Below are 15,201 nucleotides of genomic sequence, written 5' to 3'. Positions count from 1 at the left end.
AGATTTATTATTTCAGTTTGAATAGAAATCTTATACACTACAGTTTGTCGATCTAAAATGGTAATTGTGCATTAACAGCAGTCAACCATGTCGGTCCACAAACACACACTCTGAACTCATTTACAGCACACTTCTTATTTTGGTCGCGCATGCGATAATAATTTAATTGAATAAAATAAAATAAAAGCTTTAAAAAAAGCTAACTGAGACTTGTTATAGCACTTGTGTATCATTGCTCATTTGTTGATTTTGATTGCTTCAGTTGTCGTAATTTATAAGTCACTTTGGATAAAAGCATCTGCTAAATGATTAAATGTAATGGAAATATAAGGTTTTGCAAGTTTTTAATTTGTATTTCTTTTAAATGATTGCACTGTTTTGTGTTAACACATGATGAATTACTCACACATGAGCATAACGTGTCTGATTCATTGTGTTTTCTCTTCTGTCTTCAGTCTGTGTAGATGCAGTATTACAGAGAAACAGTGTCTCATCCTGACTTCAGCTCTGAAATCAAACCCATCACACCTGAGAGAACTGGACCTGAGCTGGAATAAACTACTAGGAGACTCTGGAGTGAAACACCTCAGTGATCTATTGATGAACACACAATTCAAGCTGGAGAAACTAGTGTTAGTATCATTATACTCTACAGCAGTTACAGTCAGATTGATTTATCAGGGTACATAATTTATATCCAAAAATAAATGTATCCTTGTGATCTTTAATGAAAATAACCATCACTTTCCCTCATAAACATATCTTCTCTCGTCTGATGATGTGAAGGAGGGAAAACCTGTCAGTCTCATGAGATCACAGCAATAACAAACAATTATCAGCTTTTCATCTAAAATTAATTCCTGACCTGCAGTAAAAAAAAAAGAACAAAATATGATCATAAAATGTACTTGTTGACTGTAAACTTCAATCTTAAAATGTCTTGAAGTAAATTTAGATTTATGAACAGAATTTTCTTGATTTGTTACATTTAAACTCTTTTTTTTTTTAATGTTATTGTAAAGTGGTTCTATAGTTGATCCTGTTTTTTTTTTTTTTTTTTTTTGGTCTGACTAAAGATTCTTCAGACTTGAAATGTAACTAATATCCTCAAATCCTATTTTGTTTTAGATTAAGTTTATGGCTGAATGATTATTTATTTACTTATATTGTTTTTAGGTGTTATTTATCACACTGTATGTTGTTAACAGATGATGAATTACTCACACATGAACATAACGTGTCTGATTCATTGTGTTTTCTCTTTCTGTCTTCAGTCTGTGGGGATGCAGTATTACAGAGAAACAGTGTCTCATCCTGACTTCAGCTCTGAAATCAAACCCATCACACCTGAGAGAACTGGACCTGAGCTGGAATAAACTACTAGGAGACTCTGGAGTGAAACACCTCAGTGATCTACTGATGAACACACAATTCAAGCTGGAGAAACTAGTGTTAGTATCATTAATTAAAATTAATTCCTGACCTGCAGTTCTGTTTTTAAAGCAGTTTCACTCCGACATGAATCACGATAAGAACAAAATATGATCACAAAATCTTGTACTTGTTGACTGTAATCTACAATCTTAAAATATCTTGATTTTTTCATTTCTGAACAGAATTTTCTTTATTTGTTACATTTAAAATCAATTTAAACATTTTAATGTTATTTTTAAGATGCTTCTGTAGTTGATCTTGTATCTTAATTACATTATAAATCACAAACCTCTTTTTTTGGTCTAACTAAAGACTCTCTAGACTTGAAATGTAACTAATATCCTCAATATCCTAGTTTTTTATGGCTGTGTAATTATTTATTTATTGTTTTCAGCTTCAGCAACATTTTATTTATTGCACTGTATGATGTTTACTCATGATTAATTATCCAAAGGTGTTCAGACACTCTTACTCTGTTTTTTTTGTTTTATCAAGACATTGTGACTATTAAATAGTTTTCTTCTATCTTCTCTCTTTCTCTCAATGTAGATTAAGATGCTCTGATTTGACAGATGAAGGTTGTTCTGCTGTGACTTCATGAACATAACGTGTCTGATTCATTGTGTTTTCTCTTTCTGTCTTTAGTCTGAGTGATTGCAGTATTACAGAGAAACAGTGTCTCATCCTGACTTCAGCTCTGAAATCAAACCCATCACACCTGAGAGAACTGAACCTGAGTCTGAATCAAATAAAAAACACAGGACTGAATCACTTGTGTGACGTACTGAAGGATTCACGCTGTAAACTGGAGAGATTGAGGTCAGTAACATTCACAGACAAGAATCAAAATGATGAAAATCACTTTGTTTAACTCTTATGTGCTGTTCAAGGTCTTTTGAGACCCCAAATGATGTTTGCTGAAATTAAAAACAAATGTTCCTTTATCTAAACGATATGAGACTTTGTACGGTTGTCAACACTTGATAGATCTACAAATAGAAAATTAAATTGGATTGATATCTGGTTGTGTGTTAGTGTGAAAAAACATTAGAAAAACAACCATCACATTTAATTTATTTATATAAATATAAAAAATATCATAAATCCTTAAAGAATTACACAAATGTGGTTTAAAAACATTAGTAAAATTACATTTGTAACAAAAAGTCCTTTTGTTGGCTGTGTTCTCTGGAGAGCCCAAACAGCACGAGTGTCGTCCCCAAACGAACAGCACATAAGAGTTCAACAAAACACTTTATACTCAATATCTCATGATGAATGTGTTAACATTATATTCGTGAAAGATTCTTCATCCTAATGATTTGTTTGTAAGATGATCTCTCTTCCTCTGTTTGTCTCTTTCTAGTCTTTATGACTGTGACATTACAGATGTTTCTTCTTTAACTCAGTCTTTGACAAACACAAAAGCTCTGCAGTTTCTAAAAGAGCTTGATCTGAGATATAATAAGATTGGAGACTCAAAGCAGAAGCTCATTGATGTGCTACGAGACTCAAACTGTGAACTGAGGTGAGTAAACTTCACTTTGACAAACAAATATATACTTTCAGATATTAGTGAAAAGAGTTGATCAAATGATCATCAAGCTTTATTTCAAAGGGTTTGTGTCAGAATGAAATGTAAAGTTGATCAAAATGTTGAACACAAATGAGGAAAGAGAAGAAAAGCAGACTGTCACAGCTTTCTACAGCAACAGCTGCTTTATTAATGAGATCAGTAACAGTGAATCATTCGAGTTTGAAATAGATTTGTTCAGATTGTAGGAAAACGCTGGTAAAATCAGAGCAGATTCAGCTTCAGCTCACAGTCGTCCAGCATCACATGATCAATGTCTCTGTCTCTTGTGTGTTTTTACTTTGACAAGCAACACGTCACATTACTTTACACTTACTTTCTGTAAGAGATAATGTCCCTCCAGCCGCTTGTTATCACAGAATAAACCCGACAGGGTGATCAGGACTTGTGTCCTCCTGAAGAGACTTATTCTGTGATAACATCCGGCTGCATCTGCATTATCACACTTATTATATGCTTTCTTGACACACAAGTGAAGAATTAGACAATTTAGATTCAGCTAAACACTTCTGGTCAGTCAGCAACAACTTTGATTAAAGGATTTTAATGTAACTTTTTACTTTGGGTGATATGGCCGGCAGCCATATCACCCTGGAGCCCAAGACCGGTTTCCCACTGAAGCTAAGCAGGGCTGAGCCTGGTCAGTACCTGGATGGGAGACCTCCTGAGAAAACTAGGTTGCTGCTGGAAGAGGTGTTAGTGAGGCAAGCAGGGGGTGCTCACCCTGTGGGCTGTGTGGGTCCTAGCGCCCCAGTGTAGTGATGGGGACGCTATACTGTCAACGAGCACCGTCCTTCGGATGAGACGTTAAACCGAGGTCCTGACTCTCTGTGGTCATTAAAAATCCCAGGATGTCTTTCGAAAAGAGTAGAGGTGTGACCTCGGCATCCTGGCTAAATTCGCCCATTGGCCTCTGACCATCATGGCCTCCTAACAGTCCCCATATCTGCTGATTGGCTTCATCACTCTGTCTCCTCTCCACCAGTAAGCTGGTGTGTGGTGGGCGTTCTGGTGCACTATGGCTGCCGTCGCATCATCCAGGTGGATGCTGCACACTGGTGGTGGATGAGGAGATACCCCCTGTCTATGTAAAGCGCTTTGAGTGCTAGAAAAGCGCTATATAAATGTAAGGAATTATTATTATTATTAAATTATTATTATTATTACTTTGATATATAGTAATTAATTAGTACTTTATTCCACTGAACTCTGATTATCTTCTCTTCTGTTCAATCTTACAGCTTGAGATAAATCACCAAAAGCTGATAAAAGCTGTGTATCATAAAGTGAAGTGGTCTTGAGATGAGCAGTAAACATCAGCTGAAGATCCACAGAAGAGCTTCACTACTGTGTCTATTAGGGGAAATAAATGTGTGATAAATGTGTAAATGTGATCCATACAGGTGAAGAGACTCAGACTTTACAATCAAATAATGCAGCATGTATGTTAGAAACATGATATTGAATGATTAATGTTGCTCTAGTATTCAAGCAGATGATCATTGTGTTTAATGTAAAGCTGGAACAGAGGAGGAAGAAGCTCAGATGAGTCTGTCTGGCTCTTCAGTTTAATAATATTTCTATTAAACTCATTCATAATGATTCAGATGTTTAAATGTGATAGTCAAGTGCAGCACTTAAATGTGTCAAAAGATATAAAGCAAATCTACAATGTGTGAAACTTATCTCATGTTTTCTACACATTATTATTCTATTTTACTTTATATTTAGTTGTGTGTCTGTTGTTAATGTACAGATATCCAGTATATAGTCTTTGTTCTGTGGATGGAGTCCCTTCTTCATCAAATCAACTAAACATTTTCACAAGTTAACAGCATTTGTGTCTTTCACTCTCCTCTAAATACTCAAACACATTTAGTCTTTTTAACACTTTTATATTTTCATGTAATAAAATGCCACATATAGTTAAAAACAAGTGAAAAGTTTACTCGTCTGTTAAGTATTATTAAACTGTTTTAAATGTAGGCTAACTTGTAGACATGAAACATAAAGCATAAATAGCTAATGCATAATAACAGAAATGTTCCCATTGTATGTACAGCAGGTAAAAGACGTCCGTATTTTTATTTTATTTTTATTTTTTTCATTTAATATATTTTTAAAGGTGCTGTACTTTCTTAATTGCGCCGCATGAGTAGTTATTGGTCATAGATGTTTTGGAGCAGAAGATCTGCAGGATTCTGGAGGTTCATCATGTGGAATGTTTATAGTTAGGTAAAGTGCTTCTGTCGTTCTCTAACATTCAGATCTGTAAAGTAAGGTGGAAAGGACACAGCTCTGATACAGAGTCATTCTAGTGTTGGACCTCCACATATTGTTCAGTGTTATAAAGCTGTTTCTGCTCTTGCTAATGCGTCTCTTGATGTCATTGTCTGTCCTCCATCATGTCTAATGATGAAGCCCAGCTCTACAAACTCCTCATTTTTACAGAGGTCTGCTCCTGTACTTTAATTGCTGAGGGGTTTGAGGTGTTCAGTGTTATCATCTCTGTTTTCTGCTTGTTGATCTTCAAGTCTAGTTGTCTGAGTCCAGATGTTTTCTCTGGTGAGGGTGTAAGAACAACAGCTAATCATCAGTGAAGTCAAGATCTTCTCTGGATAATGCTCGACTTAAACAGACAAACACTTAATGAGTCAACTGTCAGCTTTCCTCACAACGGAGAGCTCAGACTCAGATGTTGATAAAATAATCTTATAATATTCATACACCAGACAGTTGAGTATCTAGAGTACAGTATGCACCGTGTGTAGTGTGTCATTTAGGATTTCATTTGGATATAAATTAAATCCAAGCAATGGCTATTTAGTTTTTTTAATGAATCTAAATGAAACCGTCAAAAAGTCAGTGAATGAACTTAATGAACTTTGATGTTTGAGCAGCAAATCAGCATATTAGTATGATTTATTTTTTTATTTTATTTTTTTTCAGATAGCGAGCAGGACAAACAACTATGACTGGGACTGTCATACACACACTGTAAAACCCGACAAGTTCACTTAACTCAAAAAAATTGTTGAAACAGATTACATCGAATTAACTTAATATTTTTTAGTTCAATAAAATATATATTTTTAAGTGTCTGTTACCATACACTGTAAACCCTAATAAGTTCACAGAACTCTTAAGTTTAAAAATTACATTACATTAAAAATTACGTTTCCAGTTGCCTTAAATTATCTCAGTTATCTTATAAATATTGATATTTCTCAACTTAGAGAGTACTTCACTCAAAATTTTCTCTATTTTTCAACTCATATGATGTGGGAAATACCCTCAAATATAGTCTATTGTTGTCCATCCTAAACCTAACCACAGGCTCTACTCTTCGCCACAACGGTAACACTACAAAAACAACATAATAGAAACCTTTGTAAGTTCTGACATAACACAACATTTAAGTACTAACTTAAGTCCCTCTATGTTAATCTTGTGTAAAAACACACAAAATAACACTTAATTTCTACATTTATTTTCCTTGTTTTCTGATGCAAAGCATGTAACGCAATAATTTTAAGTTCACCTTACTACAACAATTTTGAGTTTACAGAACTTATTTAAATTAAGTCCAATGAACTTTCATTATTATTTTAGTGCAATTAACTAATTTCATTGTTCGGTTTTATAGTGCATAACATTATAATGAGGACACTATTATAATAAAACGCTGTGAATGTTTAGAGTTTAGTTGTCGTGTTTCTGCTCGTTGTTGTGTTGAAGAACGCTTCCACAAAAGGAGTTCATTCAGAGACACACAGACACGTTCACTTCTGCGTTCAGGGGATTCTGTGCAGATAGATATAAGTCCAGTGTTCGACTTGAGGGGGGGCTGGGGGGGTCCGGGACCCCCATAAGCATCAAGGTTTTTCATTAAAACTAAAATAGAAACAATATTTGACATGGCCCTATCTATTTTTTTTATCAAAGTATTGCGCTGCCGCTCCCATAAAAAGCTCCTTCAAATTAGATGTGCGTCTGAAAATACGCTCAAGTGCGCCACACGCTGTTTTCAGAAGGAATTTATTGACTGCGGGAGCGACGTCGCTGTGTGATTGACTGACAGAGTGATCCTTCCTCATTATTTTACCTCACGATGACGGTAAGATAATATTTCTTTGTTTTATGATTGTTTAGTACACCTAATTTACTGCTATTGAATAAGTGTTTATCCTAGAATCGGACGGTCACTTTTATTATAATCTTGGTCTGTCAATAGTTGTTGTTTTTTATCTTATGATGCTGGCTCACTATCGGATTGTTAGTTGTAATTAGCCATCTAACGTAATTCTGAGAAAAAAGCTAGCGTTGCATCCATTCTAAATTAAACAAATAATTTTAAATCTATAGCCATAACTGCTCATAAACAGTGTTAATTTAATTAAGGACATTATTACTGATGAAAATGTTTATTGGGTGAAGGCTTTTTTTGTATCAAAGATGACAAAGCAGGGTTGCTAATTCTCACAAATTGTGCGTGAGACACACATGCATTGATTATTACACCGAAGACAAACATGCAGATCAACCGTTTTTGTTATGAATTGTATCCTATTTTCCGTTATTATGTATATCCTAATAAAATTAGTGTAGTATTTACGGTTAAATGGAGAAAAGGGTTTTAAATTCAATGCAAAGAGGCAAATTAAAGTCATTTTGTGGCATTTGTTTACCAACTCTAATAAATATACATCTATGTACCGTATTTTTCGGACTATGAGTCCAAAAATACGTCATGATGAGGAAAAAAACATATACGGTAAATCGCACTGGACTATAAATCGCATTTATTATAACCAAGAACCAAGAGTTCACATTACCGTCTCCAGCCGCGAGAGGGCGCTCTATGTGTTCAGTGTAGACTACAGGAGCACTGAGCAGCGTAGAGACGGTAATGTTTTCTCTTAGTTCATTTCTCTTGGTTCATGTCAAATTAATTTTGATAAATAAGTCGCACCTGACTGTAAGTGGCAGGACCAGCCAAACTATGAAAAAACGTATAGTCCCGAAAATACGGTAGTCTAGTTGCTCAAAAGAGTATTGCAGGTCATAACTGCTTACTTATTTTTAGGTTTTGCATTTGAATAAATATTTAGTTTCAAATTATAAATTTTAAAAAGATACTAGTATAAGCACACAAGTGAATATTAATGCAATAAAAATACTGAATTTAACCCAAGAAAAGTACAGTAGGCCTATTCATGTGAATTGATAGTGAATCAAGAGATCGAAATTGATTAGTGGTCATCAGCATCGTAATCGTATCAAATTCTTTCTATTTTTCCCTCTTGTAGAAACACTATTGTGACAAAACATATATTTAATGTAGTCTCTCATTCACCACTATAGAAGTTTACCCAACTATGACAACTTCCGCTTGAAAATATGAAATATGTGTAACTACATTCAAAATAAATTAGTTAAATGAAATAAAATACCTACATGTGTACTGTTCAAAGTTTATCACCATTGATAATGACCTTAATAAGTAGCATGATAATCATATAGTGCTTTCTTAAATATATTCGCAGTAACGACAACAAATATAATATTAATCTTACGTCTTACATTATTTTCAGATATGGACAAGGGAAAGAAGAGAAGAGCCATCACTGACTTTTTTGAAGGGTAAGCCTGTTTATTATTATCATTATTATTTTAATTTCAAGATTCTTCTGGATTTTTATTTTAATTTCTGCTCTTTAAAAGTGACTTGGTGTGTCCCAGGCTTAAGACACTTAATCAGAAAAAAATATGTAAGGAAAACACTTTGAAACATCAGATTGGTATGTAATATTTATTTCTTGTAGCATACAGCCTAAGAGGAGCCTCATCGGTAAAAAGCTTAACCAGGACACTCAAACAGCACAGCACTTACATTTATCACCCAGGCTACAAGAAAAACTAACAGACAGCATGAAAAGAGTATGCACTATACCATCAATCCCCAAAGAATGGCAGACAACTTTCAGAGGCAGCTTCTCAAGTTGACATCTCTCTACTTAAGATTGGTCACATTTTTACCATCCACTGGTTAGCAAGTAGTTTTGTGACTTTACAAGCTGTTTGGAGAGACTTCCCTGCTCTGGTTGCACAAATGAAAAAAGGAGCTGAAGATGGATCTCGCTCTGATATAGAAAGAAAAAAAATCAGTGGCCTTCTGAATCGCCTCACATGCACTGGCTTTGTTAATGACCTGGCAACCATTAAAGATGTGCTACGTGAACTTCACAGTCTGTCCCTAAAACTTCAGGTAGGTACAGTGTTTTTCTTCAGATTAAGTGTGAACAAGACCGTTAAATTGAGGAATATGCCAAATCTATCTATCTATCTATCTATCTATCTATCTATCTATCTATCTATCTATCTATCTATCTATCTATCTATCAAAATACTTCAAAATTTTTCAAGCCAACTTCAAAGTTTATCTAGTTTAGATGTGTCTTTTTTTACTTTTCAGAACAGAAGCACTTCTCTTATGGAGGCCACACGAGAAATAAAGATGACAATTGAGGTGTTGAAGGCTCAAGATCACCCCAGGGAAGTCAATGGAGAAAGCAGCGGAAGCTGTTAAAGTAGGAGAATTCAAACAAGTGCCCTTACGTTCAAGCAAGGAAAATGTAAATAGATTCCTATTCCTCCAAGCCATCATCGACAGTCTCTCTTCACGAATGCCTGACACAAATCTTACAAAGATCGTAACACTACTGGATCCCCTAAACTGGCCAAAATCCAGGGAGTCTCTTATTCTCTTTGGGGAGAAAGAGATCCACGACCTGGCAAAGATGCTTGAAGTACCAAGTAGGGAGGCAGTTGAGGACTTCAGAAATTGGAAGCTCAACAATGATCAGAATGGGAAGGTCCTCAAAAAGTTGTTGACTGCTAGCAAAACATACCTGGCAAGTTCTTCTGAATGTGAAAGAGGCTTCTCTGTCCTCAATGCCACTGCCACAGATGCAAGGAATGGCCTTCAAGTCAGGAGCCTCTCTGCAGTACTTTTCATTGACATTAATGGCCCCCCTCTCAAGATGTTTGACGCTTATCCGTATATTCAGTCTTGGCTTAGGGAGAAACATTGTCTGTCAACTGCCAGTAAAACAGTGACGGGGGGCAAAAGCTTTGACACAATTCGAACACTGTATAAGTCCTAATATTAACGTTATGCTGTATTAATAAAATAAGGGATAGATGATGAGTTAAATCCCGTTTAATAAAAACCTGCTATCAGATGCTTCATTAGCGTTTTCTGAGAGTTATTTTACGATCGTTCGTTATTGATTCACGTGTATTTCCCAGAAATGCACTGAACACAATCTCAGTATCTGTGCTTTAAGAGCTGCTTAGAGTCGCTTTCCGTTTGTCAAGTGCTGAAATCTGATCTTTTGACTGACAGCTTCTGGGTATTGTTTGCAACAATACCCTTCACAAGGTGTTCAGATGAAGAAAAAAAGAGGATAAAACTCCAGAAGAAGGACACATATCATTTCACGTTAAGAGGAGCATCCAGCAGGACATACAGAAGATCAAAAAAACAAAAAAAAAAACAATTGGTAAATGTAACTTGTTTATATCTGTAGACACGCTGTGATAGATGTGTGTGGGATTAATCGGAGGATAATATCTTAATGTTACTGAAATGTTTCAGAAAACATATTGTAAAGTCATCAAAGGCAGGAGAAGACATTTACAATTACCCATAGAAGGTAAATCAAACAATACAGCTACATTTGTTGCAAATATTTTATTTATTTATTTTTGATCCCTCCTTCTTATAGATATGAAGATTAGTAAAATATACATTTATACAATGGCCATGTCTCTTTTCAAATAAAAATCATTTTAGAAATATTATTCCTTTTAATACTTTAAAAATATTAAAATTGAATATTTGACTTTTTAAAGCGTTAAAACGAGTAGTTCTTATACATTTTAGTTCAATATTTGATATATTGTCAAAGTTGACTGTTTTTGCTCCATTTGGTTAATGAAAACACTTCCAAACGCTTCTCTGAGCAACACACAGCAGTGTTTCGTTACTGAAGGATTCGTGTTTGTGAATTTTGAATCATTTGAGTCAATGATTCAGTTCTCCATTTATAAAGACATGCCCTGTGTCTCAATGTTCATACTATCATCCTAAATCATGTGTGAGATTAGAAGAAGTGTAGAGAAATATAATGTAGGAACCAGTTAAATGTCCTTGTTAGTTTTTATCATATTTAGTCAACCTTATCCTGTTTAGTTTTAGTCGACTGAAAGTCTCAACATTTTAGTCTAGTTTTAGTCAATGAAAACTTGACATTTTAGCAGTAAGATTATTATTAATTAACCGCACAGCAGTATTAAGTTTGGCAGCCATTTTTTAATTCAGTCTTAGTTTTACTCAAATGTACATTTTAGTAATCATATTTAGTCAACCCTGTCCTGTTTTTGTTTAGTCAAGTTTAAGAAAATGAAATGTATGAGCATTTTAGTCAGGTTGTATAATGGCTAAACCGATCAGAATTATTTTTGCTCTAAATTATAATCGTAATGTTTGTTTTTATTTGAGAAATGTACTTTTGTGTTTCAGGTATTGCTCTTTCACCAGTAAACACAAAGCAACAGAATGTGGACTAGTATAATAAATTTAAAAACAATTATTTTAATTTGTAATAATATATCACAATATTACTTTTTTCTGTATTTTTGATCAAATAAATTCAGGCTTGAAGAAGAAACGTCTTTCAAAAACATTAAAAATAGTAATGTTTCCAAACTTTTGGTCTGTACTGTATCTGTTTGAGTAAGATCTTCAAAGTTACAAAGGTCACAGTCTCCTGTAAAGTGATTTATTCTGTCTAACAGAGAACACTGATCCAGAAATGATTAAAATGCCTTGACTGAAGTCCAGATATTAATTTCACAAATGTCTGCATCACAATGTGAAATATTAAAAAGTTAATAATATTAAAAAAAGTTTAACACAAAGAGAAGACGAGGCTTCAGTGAGTTGTAGTGTTGTCGTCATGTTGTCGAGACGCTGTGTGTTTGGATGAGAAAGCAAACCCTCTTTGTTTGGATTCAGTGTTTAAGATTTATTAATAACTCTGTTTCTGAGCCGTACGACCCAAAGGTTAGCTTGTGTACAGCACGCTTTATGAAGCTGAAGTGCATTTTCTCCCAGCTTCCTTTGTACAACATCAGATACACACAGCTAAATACACTGTACATAAAATACAATAAACCACAGCTAAATACACTGTACATAAAATACAATTAACCTAGCCTAAATACACTATACATAAAATACAATAAACCACAGCTAAATACACTGTACATAAAATACAATAAACCACACCTAAATACACTGTACATAAAATACAATAAAACACACCTAAATACACTGTATTTTATGTTGTCACTTCAGGACATAAAGTTGTTACAGTGAAGAAGAAAAAGTATAACTTTCTGAGATAGTATCTGAAATGTAAGAGAGTTGAAAATCTCTTTAATTAGATCAGTCAAATATTTGTAAAATATATTTATTCTCACATTTTAAGTACTTTAAAGAAATTGTTAAACAATTGTGAGTCTGTAAACAAGAATGACTGCTATCTTTAAAACTCTGCAGATGTTTCTGTGAAGGACTAGAGAGAATGTGTGTCAATATAAAACACAGATGAACCTCCTGTAGAAAAGTTTCTCTTCTCTCTTTGTGTCATTAGTGTAAGATCAGGATCACATGTGTCTGTGAAGAGTGACTGGTCAAAGGATGGTAACTTGCCGAACTTCAGTGAGAAAAAAACATCTAACAAAAGGTATTTATTATCTTTGACATTATAATGTTGTGTTGGCTTATTTCTCCACTAAGATGCTTGGGATAGAAATGAAATAAAACAATAAATCACTGATTTCCTCTTTATTGAACTCAGTCTGGAGCTTCTTTCCAGTAACACAATCACACAAGCAGACACAAGGAGGTATAAATTAACCATGAAAAATAGATCATGCAGCCAAACATGAATATGTCTTTCCATCTATCAATAGTCATAGATGAACAAATGCATGTCTATACTGTGCTTCATTACCATCCTCAACAGTGAAGCTCTTTAAATGAGACTGAAGGAGCTCCTGTAGTAAAGTGTTTTGTTCTTTGTGTCATTAGTGTAAGATCAGACTCACATGTGTCCAGCTCTGTGTCTGTGAAGAGTGACCGGTCAAAGGGTGGAGTACCATACTTCAGTGAAGAAACAACATCACGGACCAAACGGTATTTGATGTGTTTCTTATTTTTGTTTAAACATAGACTGTGTCAGAAAGTGTGTCAGTGAATAATTATCATAAAACCTATAGTCCATAAATTTAAACACATTATTCTTTTTTTGCTTATATTTGTTTTTCTAAAAATTCAGTATTTTTATTTATTTTATTACTATCAGGCTTCAGTATGAAACATTAGATCCAGATTTACAGTCTCACAGGAACCGCAAGAATTTTACAGACAGTCTCCTGCAGATCTTCCAGGTAATAAAACATTTTCAATAATATTTAATAATTATATTGAATAAGAGTGTGACAGAAATTTTATTTCATTTTTTTTTCTTTTTAAGAACCTATAAAATAAGAATGAAAGCCTATTTTTTATATTAATATTTAGAACAAATTAATGTTTGTCTCAACTTGATTTTTGATTAATATTTTTAATTACTGAATAAATAAATTTGACCAAATATAGGATTTTTTTCTGTCATTCATTCTTGTCTGTCTTTGTAGGATCTTGAGAGCAAAATAATACAATTTCTAAAGAAAGAACTGGAAAAGTTTAAGAAAATTTTACAAAAAGAGAACTTGCAGTACTTTGTGAAGGACTTTAATGAGAACAGATGCAGTATGAAAGAAGCAGCTCTTGATCTCACGCTCTACTTCCTGAGAGAGATGAAGCAAGATGAAGCTGCTGATACTCTAGAAGGTGAGAGACTCGTGATCATCTGTTAGATTGTCATTTATAAATGTAGAGAGAAAATAAAAAAATAAGAAAATATTTAAAAAATATGATTAAACAATATCTGTATTTTTGTTTCTGTTTAGATGATCTGGTCTTCATTCATCAACTAAAGTGTAGCCTAAAGAAGAAGTATCAATGTGTGTTTGAAGGAATTGCAAAGCAAGGAGACTCTACACTTCTGAAGAACATCTACACAGATCTCTATATCACTCAGGGTTGTAGTGAACAGGTCAATACTGAACATGAGTGAGACAGATTGAAGTTGCTTCCAGACGTCATGAATCACAGGAGATACAGGTTGAGTGCAAACATTTGTTTGAAGCACCTGAACAAGACAAGCAGATCAGAACTGTACTGACAAAAGGAGTTGCTGGCATCGGGAAAATCAGTCTCTGTGCAGAAGTTTGTTCTGGATTGGGCCGAAGGAAAAGAAAATCAAGATATCAGCTTCATATTTCCTCTTCCATTTAGAGAGATGAACTTAAAAAAGCAAGAAAAACTAAGTTTGATGGACCTTATAACTCAGTTTTTCCCAGAGACAAAAGGACTGAACCTTACAAGAAGAAATCAGTTCAAGGTTTTGTTCATTCTTGATGGATTGGATGAATGTCGTCTTCCTGTAAACTTTAAGGATAATGAGACGTGGTCTGATGTTTCATCACCAGTCTCTCTGGATGTTCTCCTGACGAACCTCATCAAGGGAAATCTGCTTCCTTCTGCTCTCATCTGGATCACCAGCAGACCAGCAGCTGCCAGTAAGATTCCTCCTGACTGTATCGACCGGCTGACAGAGATACGAGGATTCAATGATGCACAAAAGGAGGAGTACTTCAGAAAAAGATTCACGGATGAGAATCAGGCCAAAGAAATCATTGATCATGTTAAACAATCAAAGAGTCTCTTTATCATGTGCCACATCCCAGTCTTCTGCTGGATTTCAGCCACTGTTCTCCAGAACATTTTAGAGGAGAAAAGAAATAATGTCGTGAAAAACAATCAGGCTGATGATGCTCCAAAACACTGCAGGAGTCAAATACTGAAGACACTCCTAAGACTCTGACACAAATGTACACACACTTCCTCAGATTTCAGATCCAGCAGAACAGACGAAAGTATGATGGAGAACATACACCAGATGTTTCCTGGGATAAAGATGCCATCTTTTCACTGG

General features: G+C 34.5%; 1 long non-coding RNA gene across 1 annotated transcript; it reads left to right on the top strand.

Moving 5' to 3' along the window:
- The first annotated feature begins 13,046 nt into the window (after positions 1-13,046).
- On the top strand, positions 13,047-13,839 carry LOC113074444 (uncharacterized). Its single transcript, XR_003280649.1, has 3 exons — positions 13,047-13,295; positions 13,465-13,549; positions 13,799-13,839. It is a non-coding gene; the product is annotated as an uncharacterized LOC113074444 (long non-coding RNA).
- The last annotated feature ends 1,362 nt before the right edge of the window (positions 13,840-15,201 follow it).

This window comes from Carassius auratus, unplaced genomic scaffold (assembly GCF_003368295.1).
Source record: "Carassius auratus strain Wakin unplaced genomic scaffold, ASM336829v1 scaf_tig00014648, whole genome shotgun sequence".
Lineage (NCBI taxonomy): Eukaryota > Metazoa > Chordata > Actinopteri > Cypriniformes > Cyprinidae > Carassius > Carassius auratus.
Note: the sequence above shows the minus strand (reverse complement) of the source record. Positions and strands in the feature narration are given on the sequence as shown.